Source organism: Camelus dromedarius, chromosome 9, assembly GCF_036321535.1.
Source record: "Camelus dromedarius isolate mCamDro1 chromosome 9, mCamDro1.pat, whole genome shotgun sequence".
Classification (NCBI taxonomy): Eukaryota; Metazoa; Chordata; class Mammalia; order Artiodactyla; family Camelidae; genus Camelus; species Camelus dromedarius.
In genome coordinates, this window is record NC_087444.1 from 15,155,849 (window position 1) to 15,168,484 (window position 12,636).

The window sequence follows — 12,636 nt, forward strand, 5'->3', positions numbered from 1 at the left end:
CAGTAAGGAACTTGTGCTGTCGCTCAGAAGGGCCCACAACTGACAGTACTCAGCTGTCGCCATCTTGGTGTTACTAATAATTATTGAATAAGGGACCATTTTCACTTTGCACTGGGCATATGTTTGCCCTCCTTACTCTTCATACCCCAGGCATAAACTTAGAGTCAGAGGGGCCTCAGTTCAGAGCCTTGATCTGCCACTTAGCTGGGTAGCTTGGGGCAACTTGCCAAACCTCAATTTCCCTGTCTGTAGAATGGGCATAATGATAACCCCGTCTGAGAGACAGGGAGTATGAAGGCTTGGCCCAGTGTCATATGTTCACATAGGGCATACAGTAGATGCACAGAAAGTGTTAGCTCCCTCCTCACCCGTTTCCTGTAGCTCTCAGCTTTTCTCCCCAGATTTCCTTGTCCAGTCACACCAGGAAAGGACAAGAGTGCACCAGGGAGCAGGAGGTGAGGACTGCAGGGCTGAGGGGAGGGAAGAAGCAAGGAAAAGCCTTTTCCTGAAGCAAAGAGAAAATTGGGCTTGGAGCCGGGGCCAGCAGAAGCAAGGTGATGGCAGGCAGCCAGTTGTCAATTAAAGATAAAAATCTCTCCTCTGGCAGTGGAGGGCAAGTAGGGGCTGCGGCCCCCCCAAGACAGCAGAAAGCCATTTGCAGCCAGGCTCGCCTCGGAGAAGCTTGGCCAGGCGATAATGGGATGGGATGTACTGCTGGCTCCATAATGATATTACGCATCAGGGCCCACATCCAAATGGTGTAGGGTTTGTTTTTGTTTTTGTTTTTGTTTTTGGAGATCAGTGTGGAACCATTTCATGGTCAGGGGCTGAGAACCCAGCAAGCAGCCCAGGGGTACCCAATGCCAGGGTGGGCCTGAGGGAACCCAGGGAGATGTAGCTGAGGGGATCCTGGGTGACACCCTTAGACTCCTGGAGGGGGAGAGGCAATGTGTAGGAGGGCAGCGTTCAGTGACAGAAGCAGAGACTGCCCCCCCCCCCAACAAAACAGCAGGTGACACTGTCAAGGGAGAAAAGGCTCTGGCTTCCTCTGGTCCCCAAAGCTGGAATGGAGCCCAAACTAGGGATCTGGTTAAAATCAGGACCCTGTGGTGATGGAGTCTGACTCTGGGAGTTGGACAGATTCAAGCTGGAGTCATGCCCCCATCACTTCCTAGTTGTGTGACCTTGGGCCAGTTACCTGTGTGAACCTCTATTTCCTCATCTATAAAATATGGGTAATAATGCAATATACCTCATGGAGCTGTTGGGAGAATTCAGTGAGGCAGGGCGTGTGATACCCTTAGCACAGTGCCTAGCACAAAACATTGCTCCCAAATGTCAGGGCCAGGGGAGCAGCTCACCCCAGTGACCAATGACCTCACCTTTCAAATAGGTGCTATGAATTCACCTCATTTTGGTGAAGCCCTTATCCCTTTGTAAAGGAATAAGAGTCGGGGTGATAATACCAAACAGCTAACCTTTTTTAAGTGCTGAGCAGTACACCTGATGCTCCTAGGAATGAGCTTGGTGTAATCATAGTCCTTGTTTCAGAGGAGAAAACTGCAGCACAGCAATGTCAGGTCATTTCTCCAATGTCACACAGCCAATAAGTGGCAAAGCTGGGATTTGAACCTAAGCCATTTGGCTCTATGAGCCCTACACTTAGCTGCTGTCTAAATGGAATGGGGCTTCTAGGTCATCACACCTAGGGTATAGATTTGTGCTTTTTAATGTTTTTCATTTCCTTAATTTCTATTGATTCTCATAGCAAAGGTATTGTTTTCCCTTTTATAGGTAAGAAAACCAAGGTTTAAGGAAGTAAGTGATTTGCTCATGCCCCCCACGCACACATAAAAGGGAGAAGGATGTCTTCTCAGGCCTCATCAATTAATTAGCATGAGGTAACGCCCGACTCAAAGAGTGATTGGTTCCGTCTTTCTGCAAACCACTGAGTTTTATTTTCTGATGCTCAGAAGTGGGGGGGACTGGGATGGCGACTGTTCTGGAAACCACATTACGTGAAGAGCAGCTCAGCCTGGAGAAGACTCGGTGGAAACTTGATCCCCACCTTCAGGTATTTGAAGGGCATCGGCTGTTGGGGGAATGGGTTTAGATTATTCCCCAGAGAGCAGACAAGTAGGTGGAAATATTAGGAAGGCAGATTGGGTTCAAATCAAGAAGAACCTGATTTTTTTGGTTGTTTTCCTTGCCATTATAAATTTAACACGTGATATTGAAAGCATCCCAAACCAAATGAACAGTGAGACCCCGTCACCCTCCCTCAATCCCACTGTCCTTCCTGGAGGTGACCTCTAACATCTGGTGTTGGGTCTTTCCAGGCCTTTTGGAAAAGAGACACTTCCCAACAATGCTAGCAAATAGGAATGGGTTATCCTGTGGCAAATGAAGGTCCCATCCTGGAAGTTTGGAGAGACACTAGATGACCATGTTCTGGAAGTTTCTGGGAGGAATTTTTACTCAACATGGAAGGTGGAATTGGAAGAACTCTTCCAGTTCTAAGATGCCCTGACTTACAGGGGGCCACACAGCTGTTAGTGGTGGAGGCAGGTCCAGAACCCAGGTCTTCTGAGCAGGACTCAGATCAGCTCCTTTCCCAGCATGATTTTCCTCAAAGTCCTTAACTCTAGGGGAATTCCCTGCTAGACTCCCTGTCTGCCTCTTCCCAGCCAATCATGGGTATAAGCCAGGGCAGAGACGGCCTTTTGTGGTACGTCTAGTCCGGAGTGGATGCTCTGGGCTTGGTTGACGACCTGTACCCTGCGCCCACCCCTACACTCTCTGCAGGCCCGACAGCATCACCACAGTGAGCATCTGCCTTCATTTCCCAGCTCCAGGCCCTTGTGCTTGCCCACCCTGGTCCCCTCACCACAGATGGCACCAGGTCACCAGAGGCTGTGGTAACCACACCCATGCCCCAGTGGCAAGAGTTGCTCAAGAGGGCGGCAAGGGCTGCCAGGGACTCTGGGACTTGCTGTCTCCTGGGGGACTCAGTTGGGCTTGACCCCAGCATCATGGGCTGAGAGGCAGCTAGGAGGAGGGCCGCGGCTTCAGGTTAGAGGGGTCAGAGGCCTTCTGCTTTTGGTGCTAGAAGCTTCTCCTTCCCCCACAGCTCTGTGGGGCCCCCGCCTGCCACGTTTGCCAGCTTCTAGGGCTTGCTCCATGAGTCCCCCGGAACTGCAGGGCTTTGCTTTTTGCTCAGTTAGGGTCCCTGCTTCCTAAATCAGCAATACCTGGTGTGCAGAGACAGGGTGGCTGGTGGGGAGGTCCCTTCCTTTCCCCAGACTCTCCTAGATGACCTCGTCCACTCCCACAGCCTTTAACACCCTCCAGGTGCTGGTGACAGCCGTGTTTGTAGTGCCAGCCCAGAACGCCCCTCTCAACTTCATTCACTCATTTATTTACTTATTCATTCATTCATTCAACAAACATGTTGAGCCTCTTCTGTATTCCAGGCACTGCTCTCCCTGCTGGGTGTACCCCCCCCCCCCCGCCCATCACACTGCCTGCTGGCCCCTCACAGGCACCTCCCCCGCTTCCCTGACAGAGGGCTGTGCCTTCAGCTCTCTGCCTCCCTGGTCCTCCTATCATGTGCTGCCATCATTCACCCCGAGGCTGAGCTGGAAACTGAGGTGTCATCGTTAATCTCGCCCTCTCATTCTCTAATTCAACTCACTCACTTACTGTGAATTACCTCTTTATAAATGCCCGTACTGTGTCCTGGGGAACCAATAGTGAACGAGACTAATGGGATCCCTGTCCTTACGGAGCTTACATTCTAACACGGGAGATAGACCAAAAGCCCAGTAGGTTCAAAATTATCTAATGATATCTCTCCGCCACTCCAAATCCAAACCATTAGCGAGTTCTATCATCCCGAGCTCTGAAGGGTACCTCACATGCTTTCTACCTCCGGCTCTCTTCCATCCAGCTCAGAAGGTGGGCTCCATCTCCCCTCCCTTGGTCTCCCTGGGCCCTATGGCCCTTCTCCCACCCTGTCTCCACCCAGCAGCCAAGCGGAACCAGACTATGCTACCTCTGCTTCAAACCCTCAGTGGCTGGATTCCCACTGCATTTCCAACAAAATCCAAACTCCTTCAAGTCAGGCGGGCCCTCAGGGCCCTGCCGCTCATCAGGCCCCTTCCTGCCTCTGCTGTTTTCTGTCTCTGCAGCCTCTCAGTTTCTTCCTGGAACTCAGCACTCCTTGTAACTGTATTTCTTTATTGCCTGCCTCCCTGTAAGTACCTGGGGCCCTAGCACAGTATGAAATAAATGTTTAATGAATGAATGAACGGGCAGAGATGGGCTTGGCCTGAGGAGCTGCTGACCTCTGTCCTCTCTTTTCCCTCCCAAGCTGTCTCGGCTGGCTTTGGCACCTCGCTTCTGGGGCATTCCTGGGAGTCCTTGGGGAATAACAGGAAAGCGCTTCTCTTTACATTATGCATCTCCTGCCCGAGAAACTGTCAGAATGATGAGGAGGGCTGAAGGAGAGGGACTGAGAGGAGAGTTCCCATAGCTTTTCCTTTCGGAACTGACCGTTTCTACCTGGTGTTCTGGGTGCTTATAGACTCCCCTCTCCTGGCGCTGAGCTACCCCAGGTTGCTGATCATCCCAGCGCTCCCTGCACGGTATGTGCTCAGGGAAATATTTGAGTGAATGGAGAAAGTGATGGAAAAGGAAGAAGAAGAAGAGTGAGGAAGAAGAAAAGGCAAGAGGAGGCAGAGTAATTATATTTAATGTCTTGTAATAACTTTTAATGAAAAAGAATATGAAACGAATATATGTATGTGTATGCATGACTGGGACATTGTGCTGTACACCAGAAATTGACACATTGTAACTGACTGTATCTCAATTGAAAAAAAAAAGGAGGATGAGGGAGGGATGAAGGAGGTGATAAAGAGAGGAAAGAGAAGTGAGGTTGGGGCATGGGAAAAGGAAGGAAAACCTTGAGGCAGAGTGCCTGGCCCAGCTTGGCCCTCAAGCCAGTACCCCACTCACCTCCCAGGCCCTCTTCATTCTGAACTCAGCCTCCGGATCCTGCTCAGGCCTCAGGGTGGGACAGGGAGGCTCCTTCAGTAGCATCCTGAGCACTCAGGCCCTGGAGCCACCAGGGGTGACTACCCCTGAGGGGACCTCTGCAGGGATCAGAGCCTGGGATTCCTCAACCTGTGGTTTGACTCCACGCCTAATATCCCCAGAGGTTCCCCCTTAGCACTCCTCACAATTCCTCTTCTTAGGCCCCAGGTCTAAGGACAGTTATTTCAAACTCAGTATCAGTGATCAAATGTTCAGAGCAAACAGAGAAAGCAACTTTCCTCTATGCACTCAGCCCCAGAGGGGCTCAGAAAGGATGTGGCCCACCACACCCCACTCCCCAACATGGCCCAGGCGAGGCCAGCTGCCCCTTGGAAAGATATGGGGTGAACCCAGGAGGCCCAGGGGACCTGTTCCCGGACTAGCTGTTGCCATGGTGGCCCTCCCTGGGGTGGCGGTTCCCAAGGTGCCATGGAGAGCAGAGTTGTGACACCACTACCACCACTACCACCATGGAGAAGCTGCCTGGGATCCTTAACCGTTCCTTGGCTGCTGGCTAGTCGGCCTGAGGGCCAACATGTGCCATCCTCTCAGTGTGCCAGGTGGCCACAGGACCAAGGAACAGGGTAGAAACAGCCTCCTTCCCAGAATCCCACCTGCATCCAGCCTTGTGTCTCAGGACCACCTCTTCCCCTCAGAGGACAACACTGTACTCCTGGCAGATCAATCCTTTCACTCAGAACCCCACTGGAGGGGTGACCAGGGAGTCTTGGTTGGGATGGTGAGGGTAGGGGGCAGGTAAGAAGGCTCCAGGGGCTACCACTTTCCCTCTGGGCTGCAGTAGGCTGGACTGTGACAGTTAGTCTAGTCCTCTCCATCTCTCTTTCTGGCTTCTTCTCCACCCTTGTCAGGGGCTTTCACTACTGGACCCCTCTTACTGCTCTCCCCACAAACACACACACACACACTTCCAGGGTCCTTCTGTTCTCTTCACCCTTTCTTCATGTTCTAATCTATACATAGGAAAGCATCTTGTGTCAGTCACCCACACTCTAGTATAAAATAGGGTCCAAGTATATTTTACTTCTGAGGATATAGGATTACTAGGCCTCGTCTCAACTTATGAAATGAGAGCCTTATTCTCTGTCATAGGAAATCCTAGCACCAGAGAGCTCCAAGCAGGGTAGATAATTTTTTTTTTTTTTTGTTCAGAGGAGAAAAAAAAGTGCTTTCTTATGTGAGTCTAATTAGAAGCAAGGGCTGTACAAAGAATTCTGGCATAGCTCTGATTAGCAAAAAAGAAAATGGAACACAAAAGGGAAATCTGAAGTGATAAGCAATAGGAGTTGCCTCTAGATGGAAGATCCTCTTGCTCCTTTTTGGCCCCCTTCCACATTTCAGTATTGAGTCCTCTTCCTGGCAAACTCTTATTTATCCCTCAAGATCCACTCAACTGACACTTCCTCTGAGAATCCTTCTGGCCTCTTTCTTTGTGCCTCACTATACCTTGTTTATCCCTCCATCAGTGTACTTATCATAATATAGCTTGTTTAGTCATTTATGAATGCTTCACCTTTTTAACACTTTTATCTCCAGCCTGTGCTCAGGGTTCAGGAGTTCAGCAATGAAGGAAGGAGGGAAGGAAGGAAAGAAGGAGTAGAGAGTGAACGAGTTAGCTGCTCACTGCTGACTTCTGTCCTTCATACCTGTCATTCCTGCCCATGTCTGGTCTCAGAATTTGTCCAGAACAGCTCTCTGGGATGTTGGGCCTCTCCGTCTACCCCCACTACTGTGTGCCAGCCAATTCTCCCCACCACCTCCCTGTCACACTAAAGCACTACCGGAGGTGAAAGTTATCAATCCTCCGACCTCTCAGGGGTGGCGTGTTCCTCCAGAACCAGAGAGTTGGAGCCTCCGGGAATAGTAATAGCTAATGCTGAGGACTTACATGGGCCAAGCACTGTTCTAAGCCCTCTATGTGGATTAATCCTCAGAACAAACTTAGCAGCCAAGGGCTCTTTTAATCACTCATTTTATGGATGAAGTAATCAAGACCCAGAGATCTCAGAGACAGAAGATTCCACAGCCTGATTGTGACCTGAACTCATTCAGGCCCTGTGCTCCTGACCACTGCTCTGTGGCCACACACAACCACAGGTAGGAGCTGGCCCCTCAGCACCAGGAGCACCACTGCCATGGACTTGCCGCCCAGGCTCAGGATGCTAATTCTGGCTATCACTGGTTTTGTCACTTATGAGCTGTGTAACCTTGGGCAAATGGCTTAACCTCTCTGAGCATGGTCTCTCACCGTGAAATGAGAATAATCATACATCTGCTGCAAATTTTGCCAGGAAGAGTAACTGGAGGAGGAATACGTGAAACCGCTAGCCAGATTCAGGCAGGTGAATGGTACTCACTGAAGTGTGTGTCCTTCCCCATTTATACTTAGGGAAATAGTCAGGGGGGTAGGGGGTGGAGGCCTGACTTCCACAACAGAAAGCATTTTCCAGAAAATGCCTTGCTCTGGCCACTCACTGTGGGATGACGGGATGGAGTCAGGGTCCTGCTTGAGGTGGGCCCAGGGGACGTGGATCCTCATAGATGACTCACTGGCACAGCCATTTCCCTCTCAGTGACCCAGAAGCATGATACCTGTGTGCTTGCTTCCCAAAGCAGTGAGAAGTGAAGAAGAAGAAGAAGCCTGCGCTCGAGGCTGCCTGCTCCCAAGGCTACTCCAAGCTGGGGGTTCCTCCGCCCCCATCCCCTTCTATTCCTCCTCTCCCTGCCAAGGCCCAGGGATCAGGAGCTGCCCCCAAGGCTTTTGCGCACACACACAACACACACCCGTGAGCCCCTGGGAATGGGAGCCAGAGGGCAGTGAGGCGAGAGGAAGTGCTAGAGGAGAGCAGAGCAGGGACCTTAGAGGAGGAGAAGTGAGAGAAAAAGCGGGAAGGGAAAGCGCGAGGGGGAGGGGGAGGGGAGACGGAGGGACCAAGCCTGGCGGGGGACCTGACATGAACTGAACTGGAAATAGAACAGCTGGGCAAACCCAAAACACTCTGTTTGGGTGTCTGCTGAGTGAGCATGTGAATGCGCTGAACTGGGGGAGCAATTCAAGGAAGAAATAGATCACTTCCCCTCAGAGGCAGGTCAGAACAGGAGGCCAGTGTTCTAGCCCAGCCCAGATTAGTCGGGGTTCTTTTCTGAGGCTGCTTTCTTTACGTAATCATTATTTTTAACAGGCTGGCTTGGTGGCTGCGTTAGCCTGACACCACCCCATCCTTGGCAGGTGGAAGGTCTGGTTACTTTGAGACCAAGACCACTCGGGGATTTTATTCTAACTGTGGATGCTGCTGGCTTCAGGGGAAGGGATCTGAATCTACTTTCCCAATGGGCACTTGGGAATTGGAGCTGTGTCATAGAATCCCACTTCCCTTTTTAGTACCAAACCTGATTCTGGGATGGGTCAGAACCGGTCTGGGGGCCCCTGCCTCCCTCAGCCCTCCCAGAGCTCCACCATACCATTTGATGAGCTCACTTTGATGCCAGCAAACTTCATCCTGGGAGGTGCCCAGGCCACCTGCGGCTCTGCACGGGCTGCCTCCTTCCCTGACCATCTGGGCGTTACCTCTCTGCTCCTTCACCTCCCTCTCAGAGCCCATGGTTTCAATCTGCTCTGCTTTGCTAAATTTTTCCTCTCTTTCCTCACCTTGGCCTCCATGGAGACTTCTGGGTTTCAAAGAGAATTTGCCAAGTCTGAGGGCCTATGAATCCCCAGAAATTGCAGCCAAAGTTGTGTGTATATGTGGGTGAATAGGCATTTTTGAGAGAGAGGATCCAGAGCTTTCATCAGATTCTCAGAGGAGTTTGCACCCACCTCCCACTCCACCCTCTGCCAATATGAGGACCTGTTAGTCTAGAAGTCAGAGGCTGGGCTGGCACGGGCCATGTTGATAGCTGCAGCCAGGTGGCCCCGGCACTGCTTTTTAGCCTGGTCCAAGGAGTCCTTCTCACTTTGGGAACTTTGACCCATTGCTGATTTCCCTAGAGCTCAGATCAGCTCTACTTGTGACTGAACGTGGACAGGAATTAGGGGGCCGGAACTCTGGCTTCACATCCACCACTGGCTGTGCAATCTTTGGCAACTTGCTTAACTTAGCTGAGCGGCAGTTCTCCATTTGTAAAGATGCGGATAATACTGCCCACCTTAGCAGGTTCCCACAAGGTTCAATGAGATCCCGTGTCTCCACGACTTAGCTTGGTAACTGTCACTTCATAAAGCTTAATGTCCTTACTCCCCTTTTTCCTGGATGGACTCTAAGGCTCTTTCCAAATTTAATAAGTAGACCCTACTCTAGGACCTTTGAGGAGACCTAAACTGGGGGGAGAGAGAAAGGCCATTCCACTGCCTCTCCATGAGGGGCTGGAGCTGGAGGGTTAGATCTGGCAGAGGATGGGAGATGGGTATCTGAGCAAGCAGGAGGTCTCCTCTGTGATGGAGAGGCAACTGAACCCTATCTGATATTTGGAACACAGCTGGTTACCGGACTGGATTTCGGCTTTAACCAAATATTTGACACTTCGTAGAGCTTATTTCTAAACATGAGGCTGGGGGCTGGCAGGCCTGGGTCCAATTCCCAAGTTCTAATTCAGGTCCCTCTGCTGCTCTTGGCTTTACTTTTCATCAGAAGACATTCACACGAAGCCCTAGCTGGTGATCAATTCATGGCAAAAAGCCAGGGGAAGTCTTATCTCCAAGGAGATTAGATTAGAATTTTCCTGTTTCGACTGGGTGGTTAGTTTTGCCCATGGTGATTATATAAACCCCAGTGGAAATAGGACCTTCGAGCTGTCTGCCTTCTCAGACTGGCCACTTGGAAACACATCAGCTATTTTAAAAAGCTGATTTAAGACCCTGTGGCCCCTGTACACACCACCAAGAGAGACAGCTTGATTGCAGAGCCATCCAGAAATTTCTCCTTCCTCACGTTGCCTCTCTCCTTCTTGTAGACCACAGGTGTTTGGCCTAAAGTAGCGTATTCTGTGCACTTCGGGTAGAATTAAAAGTCAAGGATGTCCGGTCCCTCTTTGATGAGGTGGGGGACCAAGGAGGAGGTTTCAGAAAATTCAAGAGTTCTTGGTTCTTTGTACTATCTGTGCCTGTTGCAGCTTTCCCTGCCCTTGTTTGACCTGTCTCTTGCAGGAGTAAGAGATGGCATCTCAGAGAATGCCCGTCAGGTACTCTGAGCTTCTCAGGTGCAAAGAGCAAGAGAAACCAAAGCCAGCTCTTATCTCTATCCAGATGATGGGGATCAAAATAGTCCAAGCCTGTGCCCTCTCTTTCCTCATTTGGCCAGTGGCTGAGTTAATTCCAGGCTGAGATTTCTCTTACTAACTTGGCCCTAAAGGGTGCCAGTGTATCAGCGACTAAATCACCAATCCGTGAAGGTCATTTTGCAGCCTTCCTCAGACCCCAGAGGAGTCTTTATTCCATCCTTGCCCTTTTACCAATGCTTTCTTCACTCTGGCTTTGGGCATCACATCTGGAAACTGATGCCTAGCAAATATTTTTAGCTACCAACCATGACGCAGACTTCATCCTCATTCACAACTGGGGTGATGAGAGGGTAGGGAATTGGAGAAGATTCCGCCAGCCACAGAGCCAACAGCTTCTTAAGGTGTCTTCCAAAGAGATAAGCCTGGTCATCTCCCTCCTTTTCTGAAAACCCTTCTGAGGCTCCCGGTTGGATAGCGGTGAGGTGCCCAAGGCCCTTGACCATCTGGTGCCAGCCTAACTTTTAGGCTTGGTCCCTGCCCTCCCTGCCCACACACCCAAGCACAAGTGCTTTTTGACCTCGTACACTGTCCTGTTTTTGGTTACATTCTTCCCTTTGCTTGGAGTGAAACCCACTCATCCTTTGTGGAATCTTCTCTGATCCACCCCATCCCATCAGCCAAACTTGGGCCCTCAAAGCTGCTAATGCACCTGCCCGAGAAAATTTGTTGCACTAGATGGTTACGGGGCTGCCTTGCACAAACCCTTTCAAGGGCCATTCCCCGGATTCGCCTTTCCTGTGCCCCTGCCAACGAGGTCACAGGGATCTACGCAGATGTGTAGGAAGAGTCATCTGAAATTTAAATTAGGCCAAGAGGATGACTGTATGTTCCTTCAGTATCGTACTGAAGCTTCATTTAACAGACCTACATGAAGATTATTTCATTCTCTAGAACCGTGATAGCAACATATGGCTACTGAGCCCTTGAAATGTGGCTAATGGCACGTGCAAACTGACGCTCTGTTGGACATGTTGGGTTAAATAAAACATAATCTTAAAATTAACTTCACCCATTTGTTTTTTTTTTTCCTAATTTAATATTTATTATTTAATTATTCCAGTTGGAGAAGTATCAAGCATTTACATGATTTACATTTTTTTAAACACCTTTATTGTGGTATGGCTCCTGTCCAGTAAACTACACATATTTCAGATGTACAATTTAATGAATTTTGACAGATGCATACACTTATCTATTTGTTTTTAATTCTTAACGTGGCTACGAGGAAAACTTAAATTACACACATGACTCATGTTACATACTGTCGGACAGCACTGCTCTGGGAGGCAGGTTCATTGTTTGACTTTGTGGTTTGCTGTTATTAATGAAGGACTCAGACTGTGAAATTTCATGTTAACTTGGAGATTTTTGTGGGAAAGATTCAAATGATTTCTGTCCAGTAGGAGAGATAATCCCTGTTTTATTGCCTGCAGGGCATGTATCAGATTTCTCTGTAACTTAAAACAAAACTTATTTTGGTGTGCCTTTCCTTTAAGTCCCAGTTCCCTAAATGCTCGTTGAACCAGCTTTGTCACCTTATGGTTCCCTCGTTAGTTACTGAGTTCAATAAAGCCTTTGACACATGTTCATTTTATATCTGTAGGAGACTCATGCTTTAAACTTTTTGAAAGTTATACTTAGATCTCTTATCTCTTGTGCAGATTAAGTGCAGAGACTGAATTATTAACATGCCTGATATTAAGCAGGAGCTCAGTAAATGTTTGTTGAATTAAGAGAAGGCACTTGCCTAGAATTGGGACCTTATGTTTAAACTGCCGACTGTACTTTGTAGTGGGATCTCCACCTGCTGTATGCTGGGGTGCCAGGGGATTGAGGACTTAGGAAAGATGAGATCCTCTTTTCAGGAGCTCAACTATTTGGGTGATCCACATTAAGATTCATTGATTCTTGGGGCCTGTGATCCCAAGGGGATGCTGGCCAAAGCATCAGTAAACTCAAGGGAGGTCCTCCCAGCCCCACCCACCCAGGAGGCTGCAGAAGTCAGGGCACCCAGGTAGGCTTCCCTTCTCTTGCTGCCCCACAGCCTGGGCTCTTGCCCACCTCAACACTGTGAAGACCGCCTCCCCCCTCCCAAAGAACTCTGACTCCACAGCAGACTTTCAGCCTTCAGGGAGCCCTAGAAAAATCTCTGGGCCCTGAGTCCAGGTAGACAGTTGCAAAACTGTGTCTCTTCCTGTTGCTGTCCTCGCCATCTCTGCCGTCTCCAAGGTGGGAAGGCCAGGT